Here is a 15,642-nt window from a genome sequence, read left to right on the forward strand (position 1 = left end):
TTTCGTTCTCTTTGGATTTAATGGATGAGTGAAGACAGCTCGAAATATTTGCGCCACCTACGAGGTGTGTGCAATCGAAGAACTCACGTCAGAACACGTTTTTCTCCTCCCAAATAGCCGGCCGCTGTGGCCGAGCGGGTCTAGGCGCTTCAGTCCGGAACCGCGCTGCTGCTACGGTATTCGTGCAACAGGTGTATTCCAAAGGCAACGTTGAGGAAAAAAGAAAGGGGGAACGATTAGGGTTAAACCATTCGCAGACGGCATGATTATTACAGTAGACGAAGCAGAGGCAGTACAAGAACAACCTACATACTCGAAGTCAAACTCCGCAAACGCAGTGCAGAACTAACATTCAACCTTTTCCTTCATAGACTCAGAACCGGCGAGCTAAACCGGTGGACGGAAAACACAGAATGTCGGCGGCAGCAACATAAAGGAAGTCGCCAACACTACCCTAATACAAGGCAATAGCAAGTCAAAAGCACAACGGCAATAGCGAAATATGCTCAACTTCAGTCCCGGAGGAAAACCTGGCACCCTCAGTGCTCAAAACATTCCCGGAGCAACCGGCCTCGGCGACTCCCACTATTCTCCGGAACAGCGACATCACAGCGCCTTATTTCAATTCTCTTCCGACAAGAACCAGCACAATCGGAGCTAACGGCTTCTCCAAGTCAGACACGCTATGCCGTAGAACCTCACGGTGGAATGAGCCGGCCGACACCACACAAACCACCGCAAGTAAGACAGACAAGCAGTTCCGCAGTCGATGGCGTACTGCCCCGCTTCACCACTGTCACTCCACTCCCTGACCTAGAGGGCGGGGCATGAGACGAGGAGAACAGACGGCGCCGCCTCGCGGAAAGGCGCCGGCGGGAAGCCAAGGCGTGTTTAAACGAGACGGGCAGAAGCACGTCTCAGTACGTAGCGCCACCATCCGTAATAAACATGTTTTCTCTCCCTATGCGTGTTCTTAGTTTCTTGTGTTATGTGTCGTCGGTACAGCACCAGAAAGCGTTTTCGACCATGTTCTACTGTGTCATTTAACGTTGTCTAGGTGTAGCCTCTATGGTGAAACACCCTGTATATAGAATATTTCAAATGAAGTGTTTTTCTCTGTAAATTAGGACAGTATACCAATTTACATTCATTTAGTTTTAGTTAGGTTCAGGGAGAGTATAAGGGAACAATTGACAGGAATGGGGGAAAGAAATACAGTAGAAGAAGAATGGGTAGCTCTGAAGGATGAAGTAGTGAAAGCAGCAGAGGATCAAGTAGGTAAAAAGACGAGGGATAGTAGAAATCCTTGGGTAACAGAAGAAATATTGAATTTAATGGATGAAAGGAGATAATATAAAAATGCAGTAAATGAAGCAGGCAAAAAGGAACACAAACGTCTCAAAAATGAGATCGACAGGAAGTGCAAAATGGCTAAGCAGGGATGGCTAAAGAACAATTGTAAGGATGTAGAGGCTTATATCACTAGGGGTAAGACAGATACTAACTACAGGAATATTAAAGAGACCTTTGGAGAAAAGAGAACCACTTGCATGAATATCAAGAGCTCAGATGGAAACCCAGTTCTAAGCAAAGAAGGGAAAGCAGAAAGGTGGAAGGAGTATATAGAGGGTCTATACAAAGGCGATGTACTTGAGGACAATACTATGGAAATGGAAGAGGATGTAGATGAAGATGAAATGGGAGATACGATATTGCGTGAAGAGTTTGACGGAGCACTGAAAGACCTGAGTCGTAAAAAGGCTCCGGGAGTAGACAACATTCCATTAGAACTACTGACGGCCTTGCGAGAGACAGTATTGATAAAACTCTACCATCTGGTGAGCAAGATGTATGAGACAGGCGAAACACCCTGAGACTTCAAGAAGAATATAATAATTCCAACCCCCAGAGAAAGCAGGTATTGAAAGGTGTGAAAATTACCGAACTATCAGTTTAATAAGTCACAGCTGCAAAATACTAACACGAATTCTTTACAGACGAATGGAAAAATTAGTAGAGGCTGACGTCGGGGAGGATCAGTTTGGATTCCGTAGAAATATTGGAACACGTGAGGCAATACTGATCTTACGACTAATCTTAGAAAATAGATTAAGGAAGGGCAAACCTACGTTTCTGGGATTTGTACACTTGGAGAAGGCTTTTGACAATGTTGAGTGCAATACTCTTTCAAATTCTAAAGGTGGCAGGGGTAAAATACACCGAGCGAAAGGCTGTTTTCAATTTGTACAGAAACCAGATTGCAGTTATAAGAGTCGATGGGCATGAAAGGGAAGCAGTGGTTGGGAAGGGAGTGAGAGAGGGTTGTAACCTCTCCCCGATGTTGTTCAATCTGTACATTGAGCAAGCAGTAAAGGAAACAAAAGAAAAATTCGGAGTAGGAATTAAAATCCATGGAGAAGAAATAAAAACTTTGAGGTTCGCCGATGACATTGTAATTCTGTCAGAGACAGCAAAGGACTTGGAAGACCACTTGAACGGAATGGATAGTGTCTTGAAAGGAGGATATAAGATAAACATCAACAAAAGCAAAACGAGAATAATGGGACGTAGTCGACTTAAGTCGGGTGATGCTGAGGGAATTAGATTAGGAAATGAGACACTTAAAGGAGTTTTGCTATTTGGGGAGCAAAACAAATGATGATGGTCGAAGTAGAGAGGATATAAAATGTAGCCTGGCAGTGGCAAGGAAAGCGTTTCTGAAGAAGAGAAATTTGTTAACATCGAGTATAGATTTAAGTGTCAGGAAGTCATTTCTGAAAGTATTTGTATGGAGTGTAGCCATGTATGGAAGTGAAACATGGACGATAAATAGTTTGGACAAGGAGAGAATGGAAGCTTTCGAAATGTGGTGCTACAGAAGAATGCTGAAGATTAGATGGGTAGATCACATAACTAATGATGAGGTATTGAATAGAATTGGGGGAAGAGGAGATTGTGGCACAACTTGACAACAAGAAGGGATCGGTTGGTAGGACATGTTCTGAAGCATGAAGGGGTCACAAATTTTGCATTGGAGGGCAGCGTAGAAGGTTAAAATCGTAGAGGGAGACCAAGAGATGAATACACTAAGCAGATTCATAAGAATGTAGGTTGTAGTAAATACTGGGAGATGAAGAAGCTTGCACAGGGTAGCAAAGGGTAGCATGGAGAGCTGCATCAAACCGGTCTCAGGACTGAAGACCACAACAACAACAACAACGGTTTCGAAATAATGTCCTGAAGACGGCGGCCGTTAGCATCAATACATTGTTGTAGACGATCGCTAAAGTTTCGGGCACCTCTTGCACACATATCGCGTGGTATGGCATTCACGTCTTCAGTAATCCGCTCTTTTAACTCTGGTAGGGTATGAGGGCAGCTTTCGAAAACCTTTTTCCTCAGAAATCCCCAAAGAAAGTAGTCACAAATGCTCAAATCTGGTGACCGCACAGGCTACCCCTCAAAGGGACAAGGTGTCCCGGAAACATTTCTCTCGAAACATCAAGTGAAATTCGAGCTGTGAGCAGTAGCTCCATCCTGTTGGAATCACAGGTCCCCCAGTCCATGTTCTTCAACAGTCTCGACGATCCAGGGTTTCAAAAAATTTTGCAACATTCAAACATAACGTGTAGATTTCACTGTCACTGTCACTCCCTCCTCAAAAAGTAAGGGCTTACCACGACAAACTGTGATATGGCACACCACACTCTCACTTTAGGAGAATGTTTCGATCTTTCATGAATAATTCTGGAGTTATTTTCAGCCCAGTAGCGAAAGTTTTGCTTATTCACGCACCCACTAAGATGAAATTGTGCCTGGTCAGTACTGAAGAAAGCTGTATTCGAAGGGATCTGAGCAAGCATTTGCTCACACGGATTTTGACGGGTGGCGTAGGCTACTGGGCTTAATTCTTCAGGAATTATTATTTTCAAAGGATGTAACTCCAAATCGCATTGCAGAATCCTTCTCAAACTGCGGTCTGAAATCCGCAATGCAACAGCATGTCGTCGAGCGAAAGCTGCGGCGATTGTTGAACTGCTGTCCTCACCCGCTGCACATTTTCTGGCGTTCTGACGGATCTGCTTCGGCCATATGTATCTATTCTTAGTGTGCTACCTGTTTCCTGCAACTGCCGAACCCAGGACCGAATTGTGCTTGCATTAGGAATGGCATTGTTGCGTGGATTGTTGAACTGTCGCCGAAAAGCTCGTTGTGTAGTGATCATAGATTTGTTATTGTCATAATTAGCGAGAACGGCCAAACCACGATGAGCACCGGTCCAGACCATGCTGGCTGCCTACTGACATGGAGTCAACGACTGAACAAAGGCAGACCAGGTGCAACTGCCTACCCCCTCCACAGCCCCAGCGGTTATCAGTAGAAACTGCTTAGTCGGTTCTGCCGCACCTTGTATTTAAACCACTCAATTTAACAAACAAAGTTAAAAAATTCTGTCAATTCCAGTTAGGGAGTGGAGACAACATGTTGTACATTATTGCTTTTCTGTATCACCAACATGCTCAAGTTGAACTGGTCAGCAACTTTTATGCCATTACAACAATGGTTAAAGGGACCTTTTTAAGTTGCGTAGAGTGTTTTATTTATTCACTAATGGCTATTTTCTGGCGGCGCGTCCATTATCAAGTCGTCCAGTAAGTCATATGCACATGTTTTGTGGCCTGTAATCCATGTTGATTAACATGCACGATTCAGGAAAGTTGGATGATCTCAGCTCTGAGAAAGTCAGAAAGTTTTATCTGACAATAATCAATTCAACAAATTACTGCGCAGTGTTGCAGTCTTATTCCAAAATTCTTCCCTTCAAAAAATAATGAAATTATTCAAAATTCTTATTCTTTTCCCTTTCCATATATTTGACACATTCGTCCTTGCTCTCCTATACAATAAATCATTCTTCTCTAACAGAAACAACCACAAGAGAGCCAGCACTACTGAATACCCCCATCACCTACGACTCTTCAGATAATTAGGGGAGGACCAATGTTGGGATCACGCATTTACTCCAAACTTTGTACGCCTTAAGTAGGCCATTAAAACAATAAAATGTGCAAGGAGCGAGGTGCACTACCCTGGCAGTTCAGATAGTAAGACAAACGTGTTTGAGGCGACGGTTCGACTTCCGCTGAAGCCTACATTTTTGTAGTACAAGTGTAAACACGAAAATTATGTGATATTCAAAAAAATTGCACTTACACTATCCATCAGTGACGTCTCGCCGCTACGGACGCTAACTGCCAAATGGGGCCGCCTGCTACATTCTGCAGCTAGAAGCGGCGAGGTGCAAAGTATTCCCGCGTACCTTGTCAGGTTGCATTTATAAAGGACTTCGCAAATCACGACAGGCATACATTTGAAGGAAAACTCTATGCGATTCTTTATTTAGTTGTCGATAGCTATAAATATGTTTCTTCTACTAATTAAAATTAATTAAAAATAGTAAGTAGTCAAATAACATGAAATTCACTAAAACGTCATGTAAATACACTTGGTTCTTTAATTATATTACCTCTCAAATATCATATAAATGAAATAATATGACCAGTGATGAAAGAAATGAAGAGTGTGAGTCGAACCGTTTATACTCGCATGTGTTAGAACGCTCGAACGTTTTTTTTTTTCTTTTTTGTTGCATTTGGTTATGGTGGACTTCACGTAACCCCATTAAAGTTCATAATTAATCCCTTCACTCGCTTTCTTTATTACAGAGGGCAGCTAACCCTCAGACCGAACATGCTTTGTTATGTTGATCTCGCTTTGTTCCTTGCATTTGTGCGGGGCGGAAGTTCCACAGCATCCGTTCAAGTTCACAGTGGATCCATTTAATCAGTTTTTTGTCACAGGCAGCGACTAACCCTCTGACGGAACACGCTGAGCTACCGTGCCGGGTGTTAGTAGGCCCTGCACCCTAATACATCGGTTGCATAAGAGACGCGTAAAACTTCTATAGCGATTTTCTCGGAATTGGAAGAGCTACTACTTGCACATTATGTTCTTTCAATGGCCTCTCCTTGTAAGAATGTATCAGACTGCGCAGAGGCAAACACTGTGCCCCAAAAGCCACAACAAGACCAATGTTAACATTGTCTGTTAACATTGTACCCTTTTAAAATCATTGTTCACTTTGTTAAGTATAGTATTGTTCAGGCCTGTGTTATGTTTGAAGATAACGCGAAGTTTTACTCTGTCTTTTAAAACATGTATTTCATTCTAAAATCGTTGTCTTGCAATATAATTTCATAGAAGTAGTTAATCTCCTCATCCCATTGTTTAAAGAAGTTTTATCATTACCAATCACCACATTGCATCATATGCTATGCAACATTTTGAATATGGTTTGGAAATTTTATTTAAAAGTAGAAATCTGGCTTACCCGCTGCCTCCTGGGTGTTTGCTATTGTGCTTTCGAGAGAAATGGTTCAAATGGCTCTGATCACTATGGAACTTAACATCTATGGCCATCAGTCCCCTAGAACTTAGAACTACTTAAACCTAACTAACCTAAGGACAGCACACAACACCCAGCCATCACGAGGCAGAGAAAATCCCTGACCCCGCCGAGAATCGAACCCGGAAACACGGGCGTGGGAAGCGAGAACGCTACCGCGCGACCACGGGCCTTTCGAGAAATCTTCAGCAACATTGTTAAGATGCGAGGTGAGGTCAAATTTTGGTTAGGGGCAGATAATTCTTTTACTTCAGTTGCCCATTCAGTATAAACAAAAGTTGCATTCAGAACAGTTATAGCTCAATTCAAATTAGGTTCTGTTTAGTCAAACGTTAGTATTCGAGATTAAGTTGCATAAAATTTCGTGGGTACACAGTTTTGGTAATATGCAGTCTTTTTATAGAATGAGAGGCAAATTTGGGCTAATTTTGATACAGAAGCATATGGTGGGGAACATATGTGGTACCTATGTGAAAAACGAGTGAAGTATGTGTGTCAGTTTAAAGCGTAGTACAGCACTGCGTAAAAGTTACTCGACCTCACATAACGATGTGTAGCCTACTTTTTTAAGTTTTCAGCTGCTGTGGAGAATGTTTTTGATGCCATATATTCATTTCGAAGTCATAACGATTGAATTTATTGCACGATTATGCAGAGATGTTAACTTGTGCCACTTAATGTGTTCGCGAGTGCTGATCTTTGATATATTACTCTTGTAATAAATTCAGCCACTGTGATGTGTAAATGGATGAACAGTACCACCGACCTAGAGATCAGGCTAGCATAACAATATAGAGCTGATACGAGCCTTTAACCACTTGAAACATCCCCTTAAAAAAACCAATGAATTACTGTGCTGATAAACCACTCACGTTATTTGATTTTCAAATAACTGAGCAAAACCGAACGTGCAGAGACATTTCTCTCTTTACTTATTCTGATCATCACTAAATTGACACACAATATTTTTAGCGCAACGCAATCTGACTTTCAATAATCCCTACGAAAGAATGGCCATGACTAACAATAACCTATACCTTTCATGAACCACTTACCTCACAAAAATCTTCGTTACTCGAACTACTGCAATACAGCGAGCGCCAATACTGCCAGCTAAATAAAAGATTCTAACTACTTAAGTCACTAACTACTGATAGGCATAGTTAGCAAATGAAAGATTTTCATAGAGAACAAACAATGTATTTACCTGAATAATGTTCAAAAGTCATAATATACACTCCTGAAAATTGAAATAAGAACACCGTGAATTCATTGTCTCAGGAAGGGGAAACTTTATTGACACATTCCTGGGGTCAGATACATCACATGATCACACTGACAGAACCACAGGCACATAGACACAGGCAACAGAGCATGCACAATGTCGGCACTAGTACAGTGTACATCCACCTTTCGCAGCAATGCAGGCTGCTATTCTCCCATCGAGACGATCGTAGAGATGCTGGATGTAGTCCTGTGGAACGGCTTGCCATGCCATTTCCACCTGGCGCCTCAGTTGGACCAGCGTTCGTGCTGGACGTGCAGACCGCGTGAGACGACGCTTCATCCAGTCCCAAACATGCTCAATGGGGGACAGATCCGGAGATCTTGCTGGCCAGGGTAGTTGACTTACACCTTCTAGAGCACGTTGGGTGGCACGGGATACATGCGGACGTGCATTGTCCTGTTGGAACAGCAAGTTCCCTTGCCGGTCTAGGAATGGTAGAACGATGGGTTCGATGACGGTTTGGATGTACCGTGCACTATTGAGTGTCCCCTCGACGATCACCAGAGGTTTACGGCCAGTGTAGGAGATTGCTCCCCACACCATGATGCCGGGTGTTGGCCCTGTTGCCTCGGTCGTATGCAATCCTGATTGTGGCGCTCACCTGCACGGCGCCAAACACGCATACGACCATCATTGGCACCAAGGCAGAAGCGACTCTCATCGCTGAAGACGACACGTGTCCATTCGTCCCTCCATTCACGCCTGTCGCGACACCACTGGAGGCGGGCTGCACGATGTTGGGGCGTGAGCGGAAGACGGCCTAACGGTGTGCGGGACCGTAGCCCAGCTTCATGGAGACGGTTGCGAATGGTCCTCGCCGATACCCCAGGAGCAACAGTGTCCCTAATTTGCTGGGAAGTAGCGGTGCGGTCCCCTACGGCACTGCGCAGGATCCTACGGTCTTGGCGTGCATCCGTGCGTCGCTGCGGTCCGGTCCCAGGTCGACGGGCACGTGCACCTACCGCCGACCACTGGCGACAACATCGATGTACTGTGTAGACCTCACGCCCCACGTGTTGAGCAATTCGGCGGTACGTCCACCCGGCCTCCCGCATGCCCACTATACGCCCTCGCTCTAAGTCCGTCAACTGCACATACGGTTCACGTCCACGCTGTCGCGGCATGCTACCAGTGTTAAAGACTGCGATGGAGCTCCGTATGCCACGGCAAACTGGCTGACACTGACGGCGGCGGTGCACAAATGCTGCGCAGCTAGCGCCATTCGACGGCCAACACCGCGGTTCCTGGTGTGTCCGCTGTGCCGTGCGTGTGATCATTACTTGTACAGCCCTCTCGCAGTGTCCGGAGCAAGTATGGTGGGTCTGACACACCGGTGTCAATGTGTTCTTTTTTCCATTTCCAGGAGTGTGTATACATATCAGTTCATGCAGTCTTACAAATTTACTGCCTCTGATGGACACACTTCCAGATCGTCACTCCCAAAACTGTGCCATCTCTCTCCCCACATTCGCCACTGCTGGCGGCTCACCTCCAACTGCGCAACGCTACGCGCTGTTAACATCCAACTGCCCAATATCTTCAGTATAAAATATTCCAACAATGCCAACCAGCCACAGACTGCACACAGCACAGCCAGTGATTTTCATACAGAGCGCTACGTGGCGTTACCAATATAAAAACCTGAACAGCCGACTTACACACTGAATATGATGGACCTACATAAGCTAATTTTCGAAAAAACTTCGGATCTGACACCATAACTCTAGCGTGCATTTGTTACCTTTACTTGAGGGGCAGCTTATGAGCTTCAGAATATGCCTAAATTCTAGTGAAAGAACTGTTATCCAAGCTGTATTTTGCCTCCTTAATAGATTCGTATTCACTAGTGGGAGCAGCCATGTTGTTGCACAACGGCACGTCACATAATATCACCACTTTTTTTATTGTTCGAGACAGGCTTGTTGAAGGATACGGTCATCTAGAATGTCAGTTAGACTACGACACACGCGATATCTTCCTGCATAAAGAAAGAGAAACACCATATGGGCGAGGTTTTGCGCTAATTAGGATTACCAGTTGGGACTCTTGCCAAAGTTCAAATCTAACTGCATCTGAATATGACCTCTGGCTGGAGTCGCGACTGTTATTCCGGATAAAACGTGATTCAGGCGGTGTTTATAGTTAGAGTGATTACGCTGGCCGCAGACGTTATGTTCTCGGTTATGAAACATCTTAACGCCCCATTATTTTGGCTCCGTTGTGCGCTGTGATAACTGCGAGCCCGCAGCAAGGACACAAGTCTCCCTCCGCCTAGCTATATAGCCAGGCGAAGCAATAGTAGCCGGCAGTGACCGGGCCGCCGGCAGCTGGAACAGCGCACAGCGGGGCCGGACCTCCACATGCTCCCATCTCGCACGCATTCGACGTCCACGAAAAGCATCGTTAGCAGCTGAGGTTAGTGGACAGCTTATCATACGAATGGCTTAAAAGAACAAATAACACGCCAAGGCTGAAGCTGATAGAGGCCCTTTCACAAGCGTCTGTCACGCGGTCAGCATATTCAAAATATGCTTCAAATGGCTCTGAGCAACATGGGACTTAACTTCTGAGGTCATCAGCCCCCTAGAACTTAGAACTACTTAGTCCTAACCAACATAAGGACATCACACACATCCATGCCCGAGGCAAGATTCGAACCTGCGACCGTAGCGGTGGAGGATTCCAGACTGTAGCGCCTAGATCCACTCGGCCACCCCAGCCGGTGGTCAGCATGGTATTTCAGATGGTCAGACTCTGGTTCGCACCATCTCTGTTCTATACTTCAGTTAATTTCAGTCACCCTTTCTCCACAGCACTCTTACAGTATACAGGGCGTTACAAAAAGGTAGGGCCAAACTTTCAGGAAACACTCCTCACACACAAAGAAAGAAAATATATTATGTGGACATGTGTCCGGAAACGCTTACTTTCCATGTTAGAGCTCATTTTATTACTTCTCTTCAAATCACATTAATCATGGAATGGAAACACACAGCAACAGAACGTACCAGCGTGACTTCAAACACTTTGTTACAGGAAATGTTCAAAATGTCCTCCGTTAGCGAGGATACATGCATCCACCCTCCGTCGCATGGAATCCCTGATGCGCTGATGCAGCCCTGGAGAATGGCGTATTGTATCAGAGCCTTCCGCAATACGAGCACGAAGAGTCTCTACATTTGGTACCGGGGTTGCGTAGACAAGAGCTTTAAAATGCCCCCATAAAAGAAAGTCAAGAGGGTTGAGGTCAGGAGAGCGTGGAGGCCACGGAATTGGTCCGCCTCTACCAATCCATCGGTCACCGAATCTGTTGTTGAGAAGCGTACGAACACTTCGACTGAAATGTGCAGGAGCTCCATCGTGCATGAACCACATGTTGTGTCGTACTTGTAAAGGCACATGTTCTAGCAGCACAGGTAGAGTATCCCGTATGAAATCATGATAACGTGCTGCATTGAGCGTAGGTGGAAGAACGTGGGGCCCAATCAAGACATCACCAACAATGCCTGACCAAACGTTCACAGAAAATCTATGTTGATGACGTGACTGCGTGCGGATTCTCGTCAGCCCACACATGTTGATTGTGAAAATTTACAATTTGATCACGCTGGAATGTAGCCTCATCTGTAAAGAGAACATTTTCACTGAAATGAGGATTGACACATTGTTGGATGAACCATTCGCAGAAGTGTACCCGTGGAGGCCAATCAGCTGCTGATAGTTCCTACACACGCAGTACATGGTACGGAAACAACTGGTTCTCCCGTAGCACTCTCCATACAGTGACGTGGTCAACGTTACCTTATGCAGCAGCAAATACTCTGACGCTGACATTAGGGTCATCGTCAACTGCACGAAGAACTGCCTCGTCCATTGCAGGTGTTCTCGTCTTTTTAGGTCTTCCCCAGTCGCGAGGCTGGAATATTCCGTGCTCCCTAAGACGCCGATCAATTGCTTCGAACGTCTTCCTGTCGGGACACCTTCATTCTGGAAAGCTGTCTCGATACAAATGTACGGCGCCACGGCTATTTCCCCGTGCTAATCCATACATCAAATGGGCATCTGCCAACTCCGCATTTGTAAGCATTACACTGACTGCAAAACCACGTTCGTGATGGACACTAACCTGTTGACGCTACGTACTGATGTGCTTGATGCTAGTACTGTAGAGCAAGGAGTCGCATGTCAACACAGTCGCCGAAGTCAACATTATCTTCCTTCAATCGGGCCAACTGGCGGTGAATCGAGGAAGTACAGTACATACTGACGAAACTAAAATGAGCTCTAACATGGAAATTAAGAGTTTCCGCACACATGGCCACATAACATCTTTTCTTTATTTGTGTGTGAGGAATGTTTCCTGAAAGTTTGGCCGTACCTTTTTGTAACACCCTGTATTTAACACTTATCACCCGCGATCGTTTTGTATTTGTTTAGTGTATTTATACTGTTTATGTAAAACTTGTGACTTGTTTGTCATTCTTCATGTATACGGAAAGCTTCATAGGGTCCCTCAGTACTCGATAAACAATGTCACCGTATCTACATCTATACTCTGCAAGCCTCATTATGGTGTGTCATGAAGGATACTTCTCCCCCTCACCACCTGTTTACTGTTACATTTGAGAATGGTGCGCTCTAAGACACACACACACACACACACACACACACACACACACACACACACACACACACACACAAAGAGTGTGATTCAACTGCACCTAGCGATGTCGTTTTATGCAACCCATAGCCTTATGCAGTGAAAGGCTGAAGGAACTGGTAGACCTGCCTAATACCGTGTACGATCCCCGCAAGTGCACAGAAGTATCACAACACTGCGTGGCATGGTATCGACTAACATCTGAAGTGGTGTTGGAGGGAATTGACACCATTGATCCTGCAGGGCTCTTCATAAATTCGTAAGAATGCGAGAGGGTGGAGATCTCAACAGCAGGGTGCACGTCATCCCAGATATGCTCAATAATGATCATGTCTGGGAAAATTAGAAGGCCAGCGGAAGTGTTTAAAGTCAGAACAGTAATCCTGGGCCACTCTGTTGCAATTCTGGTCGTGTGGGGTGTTGAATTGTCCTGCTGAAATTGCCCAAGTCCGTCGGAATGCACAATGGACGTGAATGGATGCAGGTGATCAGACAGGATGCTAACCTACGTGTCGCCTATCGTATCTAGATTTATCAGGAGTCCCATATCACTCTAACTGCACTCACCGCACACCGTTACAGAGTCTCCACCAGCTTGAACAGTTCACTGCTAACTTGCAGGGTCCATAGATTCATGAGGTTGTCTCCATATCTGTACACGACCATCCAATCGATACAATTTAGAACGAGAGTCGTCCGACCAGGCCACATGTTTTCAGTTATAATCAGACCAATGTCGGTGTTGACGATCCCAGGCGAGGCGTAAAACTTTGTGTCGGGCAGTTATGAAGGGTACACGAAGAGCCTTCGAGTCCGAAAGCCCCTGTCGATTATGGGTCGCTGAATGGTTCGCAAGCTTACACTTGTTGAGGGCCCAGCGTTGAAATATGCAGCAATTTGCTGAAGGGGTGCAGTTCTGTCACATTGAACGATTCTCTTCATGGTCCCGTTCTTGCAGGATTTTTTCCCGACCCCAGCGATGCCGGAGGTTTGACGTTTTACCGGAGTCCTGATTAGAGGGTACACTTGTGAAATTATCGTACGCGAAAATCCCTAGTTCATCGCTACCTTGGGAATGCTGTGTCCCATCCCTCGTGCGCTGACTGTAACACCACTTCAAAGTCACGTAAATCTTGGTAACCTGCGGTTGTAGCAGCAGCAACTGATTTAACAATTGAGCCAGACACTTGTTATCTTATATAGGCGTTGCCGGCCGCAGTTCCGTTTTCTGCCTGTTTACATATCACTGTATTTGAGTACGCTTTTCTATACCAGTTTCTTTGGCGCTTCATTGTATTAACAAAATTCTCCTAAGTGCATGCCTTGAAAAAAAAAAGGAAAAATCTTTATCGCATGATGATGATTATCGGAATTGCAGTGAACACATGGGGTGTCATGGGGCGATCACTCTGTTTTTAAAATACTTGAAGATCCTCGATCGCTTCAATCGTTTATTAGATGACCGGTTTCGGCACTCTGAAGGTGCCATCATCAGATCTGTGAAGGCATAACATAACAGGTTTGAGGGAAGGCTTACATGAGTAAACTGTGCACATTACAATTATTACAGAACCACATACCTGAAACATGGATTAACATTTATAAAACCATATGGACATCATGGCATATGAAACAGACCATGTGATAAAATCATTCTCACAACCAATAAAATATAATAAAAATCTGCTCTCATGGTCGTTCTTTCCATAAAATGCGGAGCAGGGAAGTGATGATGCCGACCGGTGCTAGGCGAGCCGTGGTAGTTTCATCTGGTGACTTCAGTTTTATATTTTATGGAAAGAACGACCATGAGAGTAGTTTTTTTATTATTTTTTATTGGTTGTGAGAATGATTTTATCAGATGGTCTGTTTCATATGCCATGATGTCCATATGGTTTTATAAATGTTAATCCACGTTTCAGGTATGTGGTTCTGTAATAACTGTAATGTATATAGTTAACTCATGGAAGCCCTCCCTCAAACCTTTTATGTTATACCTTCACAGATCTGATGATGGCACCTTCAGAGTGTTGAAACCGGCCATCTAATAAATGATTGAAGCGATCGTGGCTTTTCAATTATTTCAGATTATCAGTCTGCAGTAGTATGTCCTCTCCGCACGCGGGTGACTTCTTCCACTCTGTGTGACATGCTCTGGATGAGAACATGAAGTTCATCTTGGAGTATGAGGTCCCGCTTCTCAATGGCAGCTTCAGTGCGGTCCTGAAAAATGCGAAGTGGATTCGGACAGTGCGCAATGGCTATCTTCAAGGCCCATAGATGCTCAGTTGCATTCACGTCTGGCGACTGTACTGGTCAATGCATTCGGTTGATGTCACATCTTTGAAGATACCGAGACACTCCTACAAGTACGGCGCGATCTTGCAGTGTCATCGACAAGGACGAAGTTGCCACCAGCTTGAGGTCTGTAGGGCCTTACAATCGTTTGCAGGACCTCTTACAAGTATCGGAGACCAGTCATACTGCCGTAGATGGGAATCAGAGGGGTCTGTCATCCCATCATTATTGCCGCTCAGAACATTACACTTCCACCTGAAAACAGTTAGACTTCACGGACGTATCGGCGGTCAGATGGCAAACCAATCCTGGTCTCGTCAGCAAACTTGAGATTACTCCACTCTGCAATAGTCGAATGTTGGTGTCGAAGAGCCCAGGTCCTTCGGCTGCATCAGTTCCGTTGGTTCAAATGCAAAAATTCTCATTGGTCTTGTAGAATGAGGACCACACTAATGCTATCTTCTACTCACTGCCTTGCCTGAGGTACGAATTTCTGTTGCCCGGGAGAAGTCATTTCAAATATTTCTGGCAGCTGATGTTGTGTGCCTGCGTGCCAACAACTGAGGGAAACGATGCAGCATTGGTGTCGTCATACGAGGACGACCACTGCGAGGTAAGTCGTTCATGTGTCCCGTCTCTCTGTACCTTAGACACACCACTTTGAGTAACATGTAACTGATCGGCAATATCTTTCTGTGTATGACCTGCTGAAGGTAAAGCCACTATCTTGTCAAAGCACTGTAAGCCTCTACGAGGCATGTCAATGCAGTGCTGAACCAAAACTGAATGAAATTGTTGACACTGGACTGCTCATGGTGTGCCGATGCAGCAGCGGTATGTTTACATGACTGGGAAATGGCCACAAAGCATGCAGAGATATAGGCCTATAGTTTTGCGCATCTGCTCTACGACCCTTCCTGAAAACTGGAA

The 15,642-nt window shown here is 45.0% G+C and overlaps 1 protein-coding gene across 1 annotated transcript in view; it reads left to right on the forward strand.

Moving 5' to 3' along the window:
- Positions 1-9,982: 9,982 nt before the first annotated feature.
- The window catches only part of LOC126354282 (UDP-glucosyltransferase 2-like), a 41,290-nt gene continuing 35,630 nt past the window's right edge, over positions 9,983-15,642 (forward strand). The window contains exon 1 of the mRNA XM_050003825.1: positions 9,983-10,169. The gene's annotated coding sequence lies outside the window, so the exon portion shown is untranslated. The remainder of the gene's footprint in view (positions 10,170-15,642) is intronic.

Source organism: Schistocerca gregaria, chromosome 3 (assembly GCF_023897955.1).
Source record: "Schistocerca gregaria isolate iqSchGreg1 chromosome 3, iqSchGreg1.2, whole genome shotgun sequence".
Taxonomy (NCBI): Eukaryota; Metazoa; Arthropoda; class Insecta; order Orthoptera; family Acrididae; genus Schistocerca; species Schistocerca gregaria.